The sequence below is a fragment of the Taudactylus pleione genome, unplaced genomic scaffold (genome assembly GCF_031769625.1).
Source record: "Taudactylus pleione unplaced genomic scaffold, aTauple2 ptg001334l, whole genome shotgun sequence".
NCBI classification, from domain to species: Eukaryota; Metazoa; Chordata; class Amphibia; order Anura; family Myobatrachidae; genus Taudactylus; species Taudactylus pleione.
Window position 1 is genome coordinate 3,202,610 of NW_028285734.1, and position 12,606 is coordinate 3,215,215.

General features: G+C 48.5%; 1 protein-coding gene and 1 long non-coding RNA gene across 2 annotated transcripts in view; one reads left to right on the forward strand and one right to left on the reverse strand.

Annotated features, from left to right (window-relative positions):
* The window catches only part of LOC148443103 (uncharacterized), a 45,837-nt gene that overhangs the window by 30,613 nt on the left and 2,618 nt on the right, over positions 1-12,606 (reverse strand). The window lies entirely within an intron of this gene.
* The window catches only part of FAM131C (family with sequence similarity 131 member C), a 67,051-nt gene that overhangs the window by 19,339 nt on the left and 35,106 nt on the right, over positions 1-12,606 (forward strand). The window lies entirely within an intron of this gene.

Consider the following 12,606-nt stretch of genomic DNA (forward strand, 5'->3'; position numbering starts at 1 on the left):
CGCCTCATGCCCCTTTGTGCCATCAGTGCCCTCCTCATGCCCCTTTATGTGCCATCAGTGCCCTCCTCATGCCCCTTTATGTGCCATAAGTGCCCCCTCATGCCCCTTTATGTGCCATAAGTGCCCCCTCATGCCCCTTTATGTGCCATAAGTGCCCCCTCATGCCCCTTTATGTGCCATGTGTGCCCTCCTCATGCCCCTTTATGTGCCATCAGTGCCCCCTCATGTTTATTTATAGGCCATAAATGCCCCCTCATGCCTCTTGACTGTATATGCCATCAGTGCCCACACATGTCCTTTTTGCTATCAGAATCTGCATATCTTCTCCAAGACAATAAGACAGAGTACCACTGCTGGCTGTGGTGGACCTGAGCTGGCTGTAGAGGTTCTATAAGTGCTGCATGAGCAGCTGCTGCCAGACAGAAAGTAGCAGACAGTGGCTGTACTGCAATGGCGGAGGTGGTACGTGGGAGTGCAAAATATTCTGCTCCTGGACTTCCCACATAATGAATAATTGCAGTAACCTGTGTCCTTCTCATCAATTATTTAGTCCAACACAATGAACACAGGTGACTGAGATTGTAAATTAAGTAGGAAGCTCGGGAGCAGAGCATTGTGTAGCTGGTGGGAGGGGTCATGTTGGAGGGTGTGTAAATAGGAAGCCCAGCAGCAGAGCATTGTTACCTGGTGGAAGGGGACATGTTGGAGGGTGTGTAACTAGGAAGTCCAGGATTGCAGCATTGTGTACCTGGTGGGAGGGGCCATGTTGGAGGGTGTGTACCTAGGAAGCCCAGCAGCAGAGCATTCTGTACCAGGTGGGAGGGGCCATGTTGGAGGATGTGTAAGAGGAAAGTCCAAGATTGTAACATTGTGTACCTGGTGTGAGGAGTCATGTTGGAGAGTGTGTACATAGGATGCCCAGGAGCAGAGCATTGTGTACTAGGTGGGAGGGGCCATGTTGGAGGGTGTGTAAGTAGGAAGCCCAGGATTGGAGCATTGTGTACATGGTGGGAGAGGTCATGTTGGAGGGTGTGTACGTAGGAAGCCCAGCAGCAGAGCATTGTGTACCTGGTGGGAGGGGCCATGTTGGATGGTGTGTAACTGGGAAGCCCAGGATCGGAGCATTGTGTACCTGGTGGGAGGGGTCATGTTGGAGGGTGTGTACGTAGGAAGCCCAGCAGCAGAGCATTCTGTACCTGGTGGGAGGGGTCATGTTGGAGGGTGTGTAACTGGGAAATCCAGGATTGGAACATTGTGTACCTGGTGGGAGGGGTCATGTTGGAGGGTGTGTAACTGGGAAGCCCAGGATTGGAGCATTGTGTACCTGGTGGGAGGGGCCATGTTGGAGGGTGTGTACCTAGGAAGCCCAGCAGCAGAGCATTCTGTACCAGGTGGGAGGGGCCATGTTGGAGGATGTGTAAGAGGAAAGTCCAAGATTGTAACATTGTGTACCTGGTGTGAGGAGTCATGTTGGAGAGTGTGTACATAGGATGCCCAGGAGCAGAGCATTGTGTACTAGGTGGGAGGGGCCATGTTGGAGGGTGTGTAAGTAGGAAGCCCAGGAGCAGAGCATTGTGTACTAGGTGGGAGGGGCCATGTCGGAGGGTGTGTAAGTAGGAAGCCCAGGAGCACAGCATTGTGTACCTGGTGGTAGGTGCCATGTTGGAGGGTGTGTAAGTGGGAAGCCTAGGAGCACAGCATTGTGTACCTGGTGGGAGGGGTTATGCTGGAGGATGTATAAGTGGGAAGTCCAGGATTGGAGCATTGTGTACCTGGTGGGAGGGGTCATGTTGGAGGATGCACAGTATAAGTGGGAAGTCCAGGATTGGAGCATTGTGTACCTGGTGGGAGGGGTCATGCTGGAGGATGTATAAGTGGGAAGTCCAGGATTGGAGCATTGTGTACCTGGTGGGAGGGGTCATGTTGGAGGATGTACAGTATAAGTGGGAAGTCCAGGATTGGAGCATTGTGTACCTGGTGGAAGGGAGTCATGTTGGAGGGTGTGTAAGTGGGAAGACTAGGAGCAGAGCATTGTGTGTCTATTGGAAAGGTCCATGTTGGAGGGTATGATGACACCTTATGACATTGGATCTCTGCCTGTGACATTCAGGGGGTACATTAAAAATGTACTGTAAAGCCGGGACGTTGGGTCATCCAGTGGTAATTAGACACACAAGGATAGCATAGCAGCATCCTAGAGATCACTACCCCTATGCATCGCAGTGGGACTCTGATAACAAAATAAGAAAGTCTTTCCCTGTGGTTTATAGTATTATTGACACTTTTAAATTTGTCATAAGTTGTGTGTAATATGTAAGAAATATATATGTACAAGTCATCCTCTTGTTGTGTCATTGTGAATGAGCACCACGGCCTCAGAGGAAGAGGTCACTTTTATAATACTAGGCCACAGGTGACAATACTGGTAGTGATATTGGTAACTATCGCTCCAAACACTGGGATGCTGGCTCTCTCACTTCACTTTGAGGTTGGGTTGGCAGGATTGGCGCACGTGTCGCAGTTTAAATTATTCTACTATATTGCGTTGCTTTACCAATCTCGGAACTGTAGGAACAGATCAGGATTTGCAATGACCTGTCTTATCACATGTGCTACATTATAACCCTCTCCCTGAGCTGCGGAACCGTCTTCATTCTGACGTTATACCCCACAGAGAACACCGGGGCTTCATCCCAGAAATGCCATTGGATTCATAACACAGACAGACGTCAGTCCAATTATCCTCTCTTCTCCCAGGGGGATCCAGGCCGCCCACCGGAAGAGCAAGGGTTAAACGTGGCCACCGGGCCTGGCAGGAGGCGTTCATGGGCGATGGCGCTGTTCCTACCTCTCAGGGACGGCCTGGGTAATTGGCATCTGACACACGCACACATGAAATGACTTTGCCCAAGGACACCCTGAGTGTCACCGAAAGAGGGTTTCCATAATGGCTCTGTGACTCCTGTCGTCAGCGCGTGCTGAGAGACGTGTGACGAGGGGCTGAGACCACCCAACTTGGCCCTCTGGATTTAACCCATGAACCACCGACCTGCCAGACGGCTAAAGGACACCTACTGCCTTGACCTTGACATTACACTGTACACAGCAGCTTTACCCAACATACATGCATCAAATTGTAAAAGGTATCTCTGATACAAGGAAGAGACAAGGAGGGTCCTGTAAGAAATTATGTGCAGGGACAGAGGCGATTCTGATCCTGTGTCGTTGTGAGACTTATCATAGCTATGAAAACAGCTTATTACCTCAGATTAGCTTTAGGGGCAGCTCAGGTGTTAGAATAGACCGTGACAGAATAAACGTAATTGTGCCCACCCTGTGGTGACTGTCATGTGTGCCTGGTAGGGGGTAGTAGTACACGAGTCTGTGCACACATGTGCTTGGGCAAAATTATAAGTATAGCCTGGCTAAATATCATTAAACAGGTCATGGAACGGTTATCCGCTTACTGTGATCCTGAGCTGTTTATATCGTAGGTGGTACAAGCCGATGCACTACATTCAATCTATATTTTGATTATTAATGTAATCATCTGTCTAATAAAGGGGGGTATCCACTAGACGATTTTAGCAAGCAATTGCACGATGACGATGTCGTTATTGTGCAATCGCTTGCAAATCGCGCATGCATCGGGCATGTTTTGGTCGGAAGCAACCAGCGATGCGAAGGCACGCTGGTCGCTTCTGACATCTATCATCGCCCGTACATGCTGGTCAACCTGACGATCCCGTCAGGTTCAGCATGTGCGGGGATGATGGATGTGCCTGGACTGGACGAGTGAACATTCAGTCTAGGCACATCACTATATATACAAACAAGAGCGCGATTGCAATGTCGTAATCGTGCTCTCGTTTGTATATCTAGTAGTGGATACCAGCTGGATATTTTCTTAAATAAATGTAATAGACCCATTAGGTTTATTTTTTTTTTTTACATACGAATTCCATAGGTATGTTGTATACACTCTCTAGTAGAAAGTATCTAAGACTGTCCTAAAATCAATGAAAGTTTGCAGCGCATCCTGTTTGCAGGATGGGTAAGATTCATGTGGGAAGTTCCAGGGGACCCCGAATAGCAACATTGCGGCCCAGCACCGTTGCGCAATGCCATGCTCTGTACAATCGTGATCAGTGAGAGTGCAGTTCACCTCTCGTCAAGCCCTAAGGACACCACATCACTGGGAAGTGGGCGCTGTGCATGAATGTGGTCCTTGTAGTCTCACGGACATTCCACGGGTGGGATGTACTAAGCAGCGCATTAGCCATGTGGTACACCCCCCCTGACTTCAGAAACATACCGTGGCTCATTACTGCGATATGGGCCTGATTCAGACCCGCTCGCTAGATGCGTTCGCACGCAGCCGTCAGCTGCCAGGTATGTATTTAGACGCCCACCAGCCTGTCACAAGACGCCCACTTTCCCTTAGTAACATACGTCATCTCCAGGAAGTGTATTAAACAATCGGTAACATCGGACCCATACGCAGCACTTGTGGCTGACCATACCCTACCACAAGCACTGCGAGTGCTGCTGTGTGTAATTCAGCCAGGTGACGTGTACGCTGACGATGCGTCTTAATTATGCACGCCCCTGAAACGGCGTTAAGATGCTCAAACATGCCTGCGTTCGCACCACCACTCCCCCGTTACCATCGACCAACCCCTGTCACCACCCACAAACGGCTCATCCTGTCACTCATTCTAGCGGGCGTCTATGTATAGGGTGCGAACGCTTTCCGATCGCATGGACTAGTTCGCGCACGCACACTGCGTCTTGTACGCATGCGCACATTGCGAACATCGGCAGGCTACGTGCGAATGCAGCCTAGCGAAAGGGTCTGAATCAGGCCCTAAGTACCAAGAATTTCGCAAAGCACAGCTCTCCCGATGAGATGCCCTTTGCAATGCTGCCGGGCAGAGGGACTTCCGCGTTTAACACCCAGAAGCCCCTCTGCATGCGCCAAAGGACGCCTGCCGCGGTGCTCATGGGAGGGTTGGATTGGATCCCTCCCAGCCTGGAGCGTCTGAATAAGAAGAAAGTATCTAAGACTGTCCTAAAATCAATGAAAGTTTGCAGCGCATCCTGTTTGCAGGATGGGTAAGATTCATGTGGGAAGTGCCAGGGGTGCCCGAATACCAACATTGCGGCCCAGCACCGTTGCGCAATGCCATGCTCTGTACAATCGTGATCAGTGAGAGCGCAGTTCACCTCTCGTCAAGCCCTCAGGACACCACATCACTGGGAAGTGGGCGCTGTGCATGAATGTGGTCCTTGTAGTCTCACGGAAGCCCCTCTGCATGCGCCAAAGGACGCCCGACGCAGGGCTCATGGAAGGGTTGGATTGGATCCCTCCCAGCCTGGAGCGTCCCAATAAGAAGCCCACAGGCTTCTATTGGGTAATGCCACCTGAAGGTGGCGTTACCCATTGGGGCGAAACACCGGAATGCATTGCATTCCAGGTGCTTAGTACATTCGGGAATGCGGTAAACCCCCTGAAACCTGCATTTTCAGTGGTTTTACCGCATTTCTACCTTTAGTACATCCCGGCCCGGGAGTTGGAAAGTGTGGTCCTGACTGTATGTGAGTAAATGGTGAGGACCCAGGATCCCGGAACCCTTTCTTGTGAAGTGGGACAAGTACTGGTAAGATTTGTGTTACCAGGTGATTGGCGTCTTCGTGCAGCGGGGGCCCCATGAATCTGATGTGAATCAAGTCATCCACCCCCTGCTTTGCATTGACCCGAATCTCGACACATCCCTGAATGACACAAATTGGTTCACCATACCCTCCCTAACATCTCCCTTGGGTTCTCTTGGAGGGGACATCTATAAAGTACATATATCATTGTATAACTTCTTGCAAGACATGACAAACGTTAGGAGACTGTAGGTCCTTGTCTTGACGCTGATAATTGCCGTCTTCCTCTGTTACACCCGTTGTTGGGGGTTAACCGCAAATATTGTTTACTGAAAATGTGTGATGGAGGGACCGCAATAGATATTTCCGATGCCTGCTGCGATCCCTTCATACCCACTAACAGCAGCATCCCCCATAGGGTTCTATAGGGGATGCGATGCTGCCGCAGTTTAGCAAATTTCGGAATGTGATGCATTCTGGAGATTGGCCCCCGCAGCTGACGATGGCGTTAGTCGCTGTAGCCTATGGGCTTCACTTGCCATAATTAGCTGGTAGAGGGTTCGCCAGGAACCCTCTCTTGGCAATGGCGGCTGTGATGTGCAGTCAGCGGGACTGCGCAATAGCCCCAGCAGCTCTCCGGGTCCATGGCAGGGAAAGGCACCTTTTGGAGCCCCTGTCCCTGCGTGTGCTGGATGATACATTCTAGGGATGCCGCCCATGATGCAATATAATATAATGGGCGGTAATGTCATGCCCAGAACGCATTGCAAATGCGATAGTTAATAAATGCCCCCCACAATGAGGCTGACAATGCCTCCACTATTTCTATGTTATGTGCTAATCCAGAGAAAGCCAGCATTGTTCTCTGAGTTTACTACAAATGTTTGTCGCTTTTCACCTTTTCAGCAGTACGCGCCGATGCACATTTTCCCACATTTGTCCCTCAAAAAATTGCGTTAATTAAAAAAAGCTGCAATTGCGTCCGTACGTAAAGCTGTCTAAGATATGTGTCCCGACGGCAACAGCACCCTATGCGCCTAGTTTACACGGGGCGCATGTCACATACAATTACATCCCAATTTTGCTCATATTTTTTAATCATCTACTTTAACTCTAACAAACGCAGTCGCAATTCTGCATCGATAAAACTGCTGAATCCTGTAATGTCTGTAATATAGCAGCAGAAACAGCTCCACATCTCGAGTTCATATAAAAATAAACATTTTTGCTAAAAGATGTGCACGAAAAACATTAGATATGACCCAGCCAGTAGCAACTGGGGCCAGCAGAGCGTTTGCGGTTCCCACAAAATAATACGCCTTTCCCATGCTTAAATGTGTCTTTTTCCTGATCTGCTTCACAATTGCGCTAAACTCTGCATCATAACCTACATTATATATAGTGTCCCGGTCTTTGATCCCCACATTCTGACGCTGCGGGACAAGTGTGGCATCGCTGCCTCATGGTGCATGGAACTGTTTAGCTCATTCAGACCTGCTCACAAGATGCGATCGCTCGCTGGCAAAAAGGGGCCAGATATTTAAATGAAGCATTCGCACTGCGTCGCGTAAGGACGCCCACTAGTTTTAGCGAGCTATGGCAAAGTGCGCTCACAAATGTCTGTAGACGCCCCCTTGCCACTCGCAACACACATCATCTCCGGGAAATGAAGGATTAATCGGGCCATCGTGAGCCATCGGAGCTGCTCGCAGCCCTAGGGGTTGCCTTTCCCCGCCGCAAGCACTGCGATCAGTGCTGGCTGAAATACATGCAGGTGACGTGTACAATGACGCTACTTTGATAATTATACACGCCCTTTAAACGGCGGTTTTGGCGGCCAGACACGCCTGCGTTCGCAACACCACTCCCCCGTTCACAAGCACCTTCCCGTTACCTCCCACAAACAGCGCTATCTGTCACTCAAAGCAGCGACCTGATAGCGGCTTACGAGCTACCAAAATCAGATTGCAACGAATGGCTTGCGCACGCGCACTGCGAATTATATGTATGCGCAGATGGGCGAAAATCGCTCAGAGCGAGCGATCGCGCCTTAGCGAGCGGGTCTGAATCAGGTCCTGCGTCAGCAGTGAGATGCGATCCGTCATCAGGAAAACACTCCATGAGACGAACGAGGTTTCTCTCCTTGGTAAATATAGCAGCTTATTTATTCTTTTGCACCAACAATGTCCCAGTTTGCTGTGTGGAAGCTTAAATCTCCTGCTCCCCTGCTGCCACCTCCCGTTATCTGAGTCTATTTTAGTCCCAGTTGCCTAAATTAGCTCTATATGTAGCCATAAAAAGCCCCACTGTATTACAGAGTGCAAGCGACCGGCTTTATTGCCACCTGCCGCTCCGATGCCAGCATGGAAACTTCCAGGAACACAGGAATGTACGGACATAATGGTGTCGCTTAGCTACAAGCAGTGCTGGAGCTTTCAAGTTTATAGGCCTTTTAAGTGGAAATTTTTAGAAGTCGCACCCCTACATCATTGTTCATTATCTGAACTGTCACCGTGACCCCCTTTTTGGCACAGTTGGGGTCAATGCTCCTATCAGATACCTACAATAGAGGTCCCAAGGTGCAAGTAAGCTATGTGACCTCTGAATGCTGCTTTTGTGATGGCGATAACTTGGCATCATACATGCTGATAACCCGGCTGTGCCATCCTGCACGGGATGTGGTTGATGTCCTGGCTGTCGGGATGCCTGAGCTCAGAATGACGGCTCCGGAATCCCAACAACAGTCAGAATCTCTGCGCCCGCATGCCAACGGTAGGTATTGGCGTTAGGGAGTGGGTTAGGCTGTGGGGGGGGGGGGGGGGTTTAGGCTGCGGGGAGGGTTAGGTTTAAGGGTATGGGTAGGGTTAATATATTTATCTGCAGGTGTCGATATCCTAACCCTGTCGGGATGCAGGCATCAGGATTTTGACTGCTGGGATCCTGAACGCTGGCATCCCGTACCCAACCCACCCTGCACAAACCATGCTGCACTGCGAGAGGGGCAAATGCATGTATTTCAGTTTTCCATCAGGGTAAATACTGGCTGCTTTTGCATGTAGCCCACAAAACCTGGACAAATTCCTTATTACACTGTAATTTAGAGATCAGCTAGGGCGCAGCCCCTCCTTACTCTAAAGCTGGATACACACGTAGGCGTTCTAGTATTTATCATATGGGTTTGGTACAAAAGATCTACAGTAAAAAGATAGGCCATGTCTACATAGACACCTAATGGTCGACAGGTACAAAAGGTCGACTGTTAAAAAAGGTCAACATGGATGAAGATAGGCAGGGGGAAAAGGTACCATTTGGCATCTATCTAGGGGTTGGTCATGGGATCCAGGCGGTCAGAATTCCGACTACTGCAGGGTTAGAATACCGACACCTGGGGTCCAGTATCTCCCCCCCCCCCCCCTTGATGCCTAAACCTAACCCTTCCCCCCTTAGTGCTTAAACCTAACCCCCTCTCCGCACCCTAAACCTCCCTCTTAGGGTCTAAACCTAACCCCCCCCCCTCACCCTAACCTTCCCTCAGTGCCCAACTCTAAACCTCCACCCCTTAGATTCTGACAGATGTCGGGATTCCGGGGGCCAGTATTCTATGCTCCAGCATCCTGAGATTATAACTACATCCCCTGTCTATACATTGTCAACCTTTTTACTGTAGATCTATTGACTGGAACCCTCATCATATGACAAACCTGTAAGTGTGCACCACTATGGGGCCCATGTATCATTAAATATTTGCAGCTTATTCCAAAAAAACACCCTTTACTTACCGGGTGTCACCACGGGTCGGGTACAGGATGCCGGTAGTCGGGATTCCAGCAGTCAGAATCCCAACCCAACTAGGTAAAGGTGCGTATCCACTAGCAGACTGTGAAACGACTGCACGATTACAATGCGTTTCACAGTCTGTGCAGTGCCTAAACTTTTACGATCAGTCAGTCGTTTAGTGTAGGCGCCCTCCCTCATCCCCGAACATGGCCAATCTGTCATTATCGGCAGATTGACCAGCATGCTCGGGTGATGATAGATGTCAAAAACGACCAGCGGACGCGCGCATTAAACTGCCCGATTTGTGCCCAATGAACAAATGATTGAACGATAACAATGTTGTTATCGTTCAATCGCTCTGTTTAATTGGGTAGTGGATACCCGCCTTACGTACCCTAACCTTCCCCTACTGCAGCCTACCCCCCCCCAGTCTAATCCGAAACCTCCCCCCTACAACCTAACCCTAACCACTAAACCTAACCCTATTACTTGCTGTGAGGATGCCGGCGGTCAGGATTCTGGCGCCGATTCCGACACCGGTATGTCGTTTCCACTTTTCAGCCATTTCTTTAATTCAGGTTAAGCAGTTTATTCTGTTGCCCTTAGACATTACACAGTTCTGCTCTGCGCATCGTGTACAAGTACATACAGAGGGCTGTATTGTGATGTACCTCAGGATGATGAACAGAAAATACTCGCCCTGATGATAGATAGCACAAAGATTATCTGGAATGTTACAGTGATCTATTTAATGTAAGATGCAGGACAGGAACTCTTCAAAAGGGATGATTTATAGTAATGTTTCCTGAGATAGAATAGTTTTATGCATTCTGCAGATGCACTGACACAGTGTGAATTATTGCATTACAGAAAAATCCCCTGCTACATTTAATCTGGGTTAATTTGCCCAGTCTGCTGGTTATAGTGCAGATCGGTCACTGTGACTACTATTCCTGTCCATGAAGAGACAAAAGGGAACTTTCCAATGTTCTGTTAGATCAGAAAAGTACATAAATATGCCTGTGACATAACCACAGCAAAAGAAGCCATTCTGGGGGAGATGTATCAGGGAGAGATAAAGAGAGATGTGTCCAGCCTCAGTGAGAGATAAAGTACCAACCAATCAGCTTCTAACTGTCATGTTACAGGCTGAGTTTAAAAGCTGACATTTAGGAGCTGATTGGTTGGTACTTTATCTCTTTCCAAGGCTTAGTGCATCTCCCCTTCTGTGAGCTGCACTAACATTTATAAGAATACGGCCTATTAATTCACTAGGATCCAGTCCATCATAAATATTCAGAAAGAAGTGCTCACTGATATCACTGGTTCCATAGAATGAATAGGCTGCATTCTCAGTGATGTCACTGGCTCCTAGTGAAAGATAGGCTGCATTCTCAGTTATGTCACTGGCTCCTGCTGAATGAATAGGCTGCATTCTCAGTGATGTCACTGGCTCCTAGTGAATGAATAGGCTGCATTCTCAGTGATGTCACTGGCTCCTGGTGAATGAATAGGCTGCGTTTTCAGTGATGTCACTGGCTCCTAGTGAATGGATAGGCTGCATTCTCAGTGATGTCACTGGCTCCTGGTGAATGAATAGGCTGCATTCTCAGGGATGTCACTGGCTCCTGGTGAATGAATAGGCTGCATTCTCAGGGATGTCACTGGCTCCTAGTGAATGAATAGGCTGCATTCTCAGTGATGTCACTGGCTCCTGGTGAATGAATAGGCTGCATTCTCAGTGATGTCACTGGCTCCTGGTGAATGGATAGGCTGCATTCTCAGTGATGTCACTGGCTCCTAGTGAAAGATAGGCTGCATTCTCAGTGATGTAACTGGCTCCTGATCACTGGATAGGCTGCACTCTCAGTGAGGTCACTGGCTCCTATGAGTGAATAGGCTGCATTCTCAGTGAGGTCACTGGCTCCTGATGACTGGATAGGCTGCACTCTCAGTGATGTCACTGGTTCCTAGTGAGTGGATAGGCTGCATTCTCAGTAACTGAACATGGCAAAACAAAATTACTATGTGTATTTTTCTTCGAATGACAGTTATACAACTATTACACTCAAAATATTGTATTATTTACATGGGGGAGGGGAGGGGCAGATGTAAGATGTGCAGACAGCGAGCCAGATTCAGCAGAGGACGGAGTTGCTATCGCAGCTGCTAACATGCTAGCAGCTGTGATATCACTAATATGGTAATGCTGCATGTATTACTGATCCACGGGGTCACACAAACTGGCCGCCGCAGAACAAAACAGGCCAGGAAATCTCAATCAGTCAAAGGAGATCCCGGCCTTTTCACACCTCCTCAACTGCGGCGACACAACTCCGTTTTCAAGAAATCGCTGATCACTGACAGTCTTCTGCTGTACAGTGTACGGGATCACTGCCCTCTCCTGCACATGCGCAGAACGCTTAGCGATAATTGGGAATCTGCGATCAGCGCTGAATCAGGGCCAGCGTTAGATATGGCAGGGTATGTCCATAGTCAAATCTAAATTGCATTATAAAAATAAAGCTGTCCACCAGTATTTACCCTGCATGCAAAAGAATAATGACATTTGCATTGCAGTATGGTTTGCCCAGGTCCAAAGTTACTGTTTTTTTTATTTATTTTTTTAGTTTTATCCCTACTCAGAATGAACGCCTTGTAGAATACACTTCTGCGCTACGAGCCGCAGTGGGTGTTTATAATAACATCCACCTCTTGCTATTGTGTGATTTATTGATGCAATTATTTTTTGCATTTTTTTTTTTTCAGTTAGTGGTGACCAATTGTCTGTTCTGTAATATTTTTTTTTGCGATGGAAACATCAACAATATAGATATGATATCATTGTGACAAAGTGTACTTATCAATCACCCCTGGCCTGAGTTTTCCCTATCGGTTACATAAAGCAGCTTTCTCATCAATGATTGCTGCTGCCAGTGACAGAGGGTCTACACTTCTTACCTAAATCCTCAGCAAGGGGCAGCAGCGATAAGCAATAATACTACAATGACCTTTAATGGAAAGATATTGTTTAGAAACAACCGGAACACACACAGTGCAATATAAATGTGATTACCGAGCAGAGGAGAGATCTGGGGGTCTATTTATCAAGCACTGACAAGTGTTGAGAAGTGAACCAGTGAAGAAGTTGCCCATAGCAACCAATCAGCTTTC